Source organism: Lepidochelys olivacea, assembly GCF_965140295.1.
Source record: "Lepidochelys olivacea isolate rLepOli2 genome assembly, chromosome: 1".
In the NCBI taxonomy this organism is placed as follows: Eukaryota; Metazoa; Chordata; order Testudines; family Cheloniidae; genus Lepidochelys; species Lepidochelys olivacea.
Genome location: NC_140411.1, coordinates 223260713 through 223266712, shown reverse-complemented (window position 1 = coordinate 223266712; position 6000 = coordinate 223260713). Strand labels below are relative to the sequence as shown.

Below are 6000 nucleotides of genomic sequence, written 5' to 3'. Positions count from 1 at the left end.
CTCACAGTTGAGAAGTGAGTGGCAATAGCCCTGTGGAAGCTTGCAATGCCAGACAGCTACCGGTCAGTTGGGAATCAATTTGGAGTGGGCAAATCTACTGTGGGGGCTACTGTGATGCAAGTAGCCAACATGATCACTGAGTTGCTGCTATCAAGGGTAGTGACTCTGGGAAATGTGCAGGTCATAGTGGATGGCTTTGCTGCAATGGGATTCCCTAACTGTGGTGGGGCGATAGACGGAAAGCATATCCCTATCTTGGGACTGGACCACCAAGGCAGACAGTACATAAACCGAAAGGGATACTTTTCAATAGCGTTGCAAGCGCTGGTGGATCACAAGGGACATTTCACCAACATCAACGTTGGATGGCCGGGAAAGGCACATGATGCTTGCGTCTTCAGGAACTCTGGTCTGTGTGAACAGCTGCAGCAAGGGACTTACTTTCCAGACCAGAAAATAATCACTGGGGATGTTGAAATGCCTATAGTTATCCTTGGAGACCCAGCCTACCCCTTAATGCCATGGCTCATGAAGTCGTACACAGGCATCCTTGACAGTAGTCAGGAGCTGTTCAACTACAGGCTGAGCAAGTGCAGAATGGTGGTAGAAGGTGCATTTGGACGTTTAAAGGCGCGCTGGTGCAGTTTACTGACTTGGTTAGACCTCAGCGAAACCAATATTCCCACTGTTATTACTGCTTGCTGTGTGCTCCACAATATCTGTGAGAGTAAAGGGGAGATGTTTATGGCGGGGTGGGAGGTTGAGGCAAATTGCCTGGCTTCTGATTAAGTGCAGCCAGACACCAGGGCAGTTAGAAGAGCACAGCAGGGTGCGGTGCGCATCAGAGAAGCTTTGAAAACCAGTTTCATGACTGGCCAGGCTACGTTGTGACAGTTCTGTTTGTTTCTTGATGAAAACCACCCCCTTGGTTCACTCTACTTCCCTGTAAGCCAACCGCCCTCCCCTCCCTGCTTTGATCATCGCTTGTAGAGGCAATAAAGTCATTGTTGTTTCAAATTCATGCATTCTTTATTAATTCATCACACAAATGGGGGGATAACTGCCAAGGTAGCCCGGGAGGGGTGTGGGAGGAGGGAAGCACCAAGTCGGGTGTGGGAGGAGGGGAGGATAGATGGACAAGGCCACTGCACTTCAAAACTTATTGAATGCCAGCTTTCTGTTGCTTGGGCAGTCCTCTGGGGTGGAGTGGTTGGGTGCCCGCAGGCCCTCCCACTGCGTTCTTGGGAGTCTGGGTGAGGAGGCTATGGAACTTGAGGAGAAGGGGGTTGGTTACACAGGGGCTGCAGCGGTGGTCTGTGCTTCTGCTGCCTTTCCTGCACCTCAACCATACACAGGAACATATCAGTTTGATTCTCCAGTAGCCTCAGCATTGCATCCTGCCTCCTCTCATCACGCTGACCCCATCTCTCCTCTCGCTCATCCCTCCTGTCCTCTCCCTCGTCCCTCCTGTCCTCATGTTCATTTTGTGCTTTCCTGGACTCTGACATTGTCTCCCTCAATACATTGTACTGGGCTCTTTCAGCGTTGGAGGCCTGCATGAGCTCAGAGAACATTTAATGACAAATGCGGTTTTTTCAGCTTCTAATCCTTGATAGTCTCTGGGACGGAGATGGTAGGGGGAGCACTGAAGCATTTGCAGCTGTGGGATGGAAAAAAGGGAGATGAGTCTTTAAAAAGAGACATTTTGAGAACAATGGGTAGACGCTTTCACAGTGAACCAAGCTGTTAACATTATTTAGCACGTGTGGTTTCTTTACAAGGTCGCATTTTGTCTCTTATATCGAGGGCCTGCTGGTATGGTGTGAGAGATCACACGTGCAGGGCCAGCGGGCAACAGAATTCGGCTTGCAGGCAGACATGGTAAGCCACAGTCTTTTGGCTTCTTTAACCTTCCTAACATGTGGGAATGGTTTCAAACAGTAGCACCCTCATTTCCATACTAAGCACCTGTTGGGTTGGCCCTTTAAAATGGGTTGGCCATTTAAAAGGAGGGGCTGCAGTTTTTGGGTTAACGTGCAGCACAAACCCAACTAACCCCACACCTCCCCCCCCACACAGCCAATTCTCTGGGATGATCGCTTCATGTGGGTAACAGCGGGGACGATTTCTGTTCAGCCATAGGCAAACAGCCCAGCAGGAATGGCCACCTCTGAATGTCCCCTTAATAAAATTCCCCTATTTTAACCAGGTGACCATGAATGATATCACTCTCCTGAGCATAACACAGATAAAGAACGGATGTTGCTTGAATGCCAGCAAACACCGGGACCATACGCTGCCATGCTTTGTTATGCAATGATTACCACAGCAGGCCAGCAGCACATAGTCTGGAAAGTGTCCTACCATGGAGGACGGAATAAGGCTGCTCTCCCCAGAAACCTTTTGCAAAGGCTTTGGGAGTATTTCCAGGAGAGCTTCATTGAGATGTCCCTGGAGGATTTCTGCTCCATCCCCATACACGTTAACAGACCTTTCCAGCAGCTGTACTGGCCGCGAATGCATCCCAAGTCTTCAGGGCAAATTAATCATTAAACACTCTTGCTTTTAAACCGTACATTATATTTACAAAGGTTGTGTGATAAGGTTACAAAGGTTGTGTGATAAGTGTTCTTTTGATGGGCCACTTAACTTGAATAGTCCCTTCAAGATGTGCAGGCTAAATACTTTGTGGGCATACCCCAGGAGCAAACATATTTGAAATATAGGTATAGAGCCAATGCTTATAACTTCAAATACAAAAATGATACATGCATACAAATAGCATAATTATATTCAACAAATCATAATCTTTCCATAGACACCTTACTTAACAACCTTTGTTCAAGATTTGTTGCAATTATATAACAGTGGTAGCAACAATGATCTACATGGTCATATTTTATATGATAACATCACAAGGCCCATCAATCTTGATACTGAAACATGGCAGAGCATAGTAACCAGAGCCTGCTGTTTTGCAGTTGCCTGGTCAGTCTGTAGTCAAACTCTACCTTTTAAGATGGAGAATGACCTTGGTCTCTGTAGCCACACCATGTCTGTGATATTTTTGCTCATTCCTGGCCAATAGATTACTTCTCATGTCCTCCTATTACATATTTTCATCTCCATGTGCCCTTCAAGAGTGAGCTTTAAAGCTTTTTTTTCCTTAGTACAAATGCAACCCCTATATACCTTTCTTTAAGGAGAGAGCACCATCCACCCTGGAGAACTCATGCCTGGGAGGTACCTAGTGCTGAGGCATCAAAGGGTTTTGACGTGTATATCCATGTATGAAGGACAAAAGGTCTCATGCTGTGTTGGAGCAGCATGTATTTTTTCCAACATGCGAGGTGACAGAGCATCCAAGTAGTTTACCATGTGGATGTCTATGGCAGATTTACTTTCTGGATCCTGACCTAGCTGACCCATGTCCTGCACAAAGTATTGGAGGCAATTAAATGACTTTCTGGAGTGAATCCAAGATTTCTGAAGCTGTGGTAAGAGTCTTTGAATTCTAGCTGTTACTTACCAAAGACCCTTCTTTGAATTGGTTAACAAGGGTTTGTGATCGATTTCAGTCACAAATGCTTGTACATAGACATCAATGTGAAAAGCTTCCTAATCAAATGTGATTTCCAGAGTTTTCTTTATTATTTGTAAAAATGTGTATATGGTTTTGGAAGGCTCTGGATACATATGCCACAAGTCTCCAATTCAATACTTTCCTTTTACAATAGTACAGCACCTAGTCCATATTTAGAGGCATCCATAGAAAGTGTTGTAGGGCAGGCAATGTTGAAATATTACTGTGTGGATTACGGGTGAGTAAACTTTTCAGTTCTTTGTATTCAGCTTCATGTTCCTGTTATGTTTTGGGGATCACCCAAACCAGTAAGGGGTTCTTTCACTGCCTGTCATGTAACATTGGAAGCCTTAATGCTGTGCTGCTGTGGCTCAGAGCCCTAGCCAGCCTATAAGCATCAGGATCTCACCCTGGCTTCCACCAGCCTAGTTATTCCTCACAGGGCAACACCTTCAACCCTTAAAGGCCCAAGTCTGCCCAAATCCACCTACCCTGATTTCTTAACTACCAGAAACTCAGCCTTTTCCACTCTGTTTCGTCATCCCTCAAAGGAGTGAAACCTGCCCTCAAGTTATCAGTTCACCTGGGGACACACACTCCACACAGTGTACACACCACAGACCTGCTTGGGGTAAAAATAAACAAAAGGTTAATTTAATATAAAAATAATAGATTCAAAAATGAAATAATAAGGGAAAGCTAACACATACAAGCTACACAGAAAATAAATATAAAAATGCAACCTCAGGCTTTATACTTCTCTATTAACTAAATTCCTTTTTCTAATATAATATATATATTGCCTCTGAGCAGTTTCCCAGCATGCCGTCTGTCCTAGATGAGATCCAGTGTTTCACAGACAGCACCCTGTTTAGATGCTGGCCCTCAGTTTCTGGATAAAAACATCCCAGACCTAAGCCTGTTTTTAAATTTTTTTTTATCTTGTCATTGTGACTCATACTTATTCAGTATGGGGAGAATTCCCATCTTTCTTAGGGCTTGTCTACACATAAACCACTACAGTAGAGAAGTCTCCTGTCGACCTAGTGCTATCTACACTGGTGGTTAGGTGGGTATAACTGCATCGCTCAAGGGTGTGGATTTTTAACACCCCTGAGCAACATAGTTATATCAACGTAATTTCTTAGTATAGGCCAGGCCTTAGTTTTTCCAGGACTAGGGTTTTCTTTTCAGTCTCAAGTTGTTTCATTATTTTCCCATTAACTTTAATGGTCCACCATTGTCTCCTCCTGGATAGACCCTGGACTTGACGTTGGTTTTGTGTAAACAATTAGCCTGGGAGGTGCCCCGCCTTGCCATGAGGTGTACATGAAATTGAAGTACAGGTCATGAGCATAGCATGCGATATACTTAAATACACAGATTTATAACCACAATTTTTATACATATCTCAAACTGACCATCAAATTCAGAACATTACAAGCTTTCATAAAATACCTTACTTGGCATATTGTGATACACACTAACATTGTGTACGATCAGGTGGTTCACTTGCTTAATCTTTTGGGTTCATATCCCCTGTTTGCCCCTTGAGGTATCTGCACCCTGATTGTCACTGCTCATCAGTCAGATTATCAGTGAGTTTGCCCCAAAAAGTCACCATATCGAGAGCCATGACTATGCTAGAAGCACTTTACCAGTATAAGACTACCAGTGCACCATGCCAGCAAAGTGCTCCTAATGTGGAATGTGAAATTGAAACCAGGAGTCCTGAGTTTCTATTTTCCTCTGTTGCCAGCAAATCTCTGTAAAACCCACTGTCATAGTGTGTTTGTCATCCCTGTCTAAAGAGTGGTCCACATGGAGGGTAACAACCTACTACATCTACCAGTTACTCTAGCTGAAGTGGTAGAGGTCTCTGCTGTGGATCTAAAGGTCCCAACCCTCCTGATGACCCATATGTATGTTCCATAGGGTAGAAGGTCTGTCATAAATATAAACGGAAGGGTAAACCCCTTTGAAATCCCTCCTGGCCAGGGGAAAGCTCCTCTCACCTGTAAAGGGTTAAGAAGCTAAAGGTAACCTCGCTGGCACCTGACCAAAATGACCAATGAGGAGACAAGATACTTTCACAAGCTGGGTGGAGGGAGAGAAACAAAGGGTCTGTGTCTGTCTGTAGTCGTCTTGGCCGGGGACAGAACAGGAATGGAGTCTTAGAACTTTTAGTAAGTAATCTAGCTAGGTATGTGTTAGATTATGATTTCTTTAAATGGCTGAGAAAAGAATTGTGCTGAATAGAATAACTATTTCTGTCTGTGTATCTTTTTTGTAACTTAAGGTTTTGCCTAGAGGGGTTCTCTATGTTTTTGAATTTAATTACCCTGTAAGATATCTACCATCCTGATTTTACAGGGGGGATTTCTTTATTTCTATTTACTTCTATTTTTTATTAAAAG

The 6000-nt window shown here is 44.2% G+C and overlaps 1 long non-coding RNA gene across 6 annotated transcripts in view; it reads right to left on the bottom strand.

Moving 5' to 3' along the window:
* Window positions 1-1016: 1016 nt before the first annotated feature.
* The window catches only part of LOC311514668, a 79316-nt gene continuing 74332 nt past the window's right edge, over window positions 1017-6000 (bottom strand). For 3 of the 6 annotated variants that reach the window (XR_014709908.1, XR_014709909.1, XR_014709911.1), the window contains 2 exons: window positions 4075-4208; window positions 1017-1660 (listed from right to left, as the gene is read on the bottom strand). This is a non-coding gene — a long non-coding RNA (uncharacterized lncRNA). The remainder of the gene's footprint in view (window positions 1661-4074; window positions 4209-6000) is intronic. The other 3 variants (XR_014709906.1, XR_014709907.1, XR_014709910.1) reach the window with 2 other exon arrangements.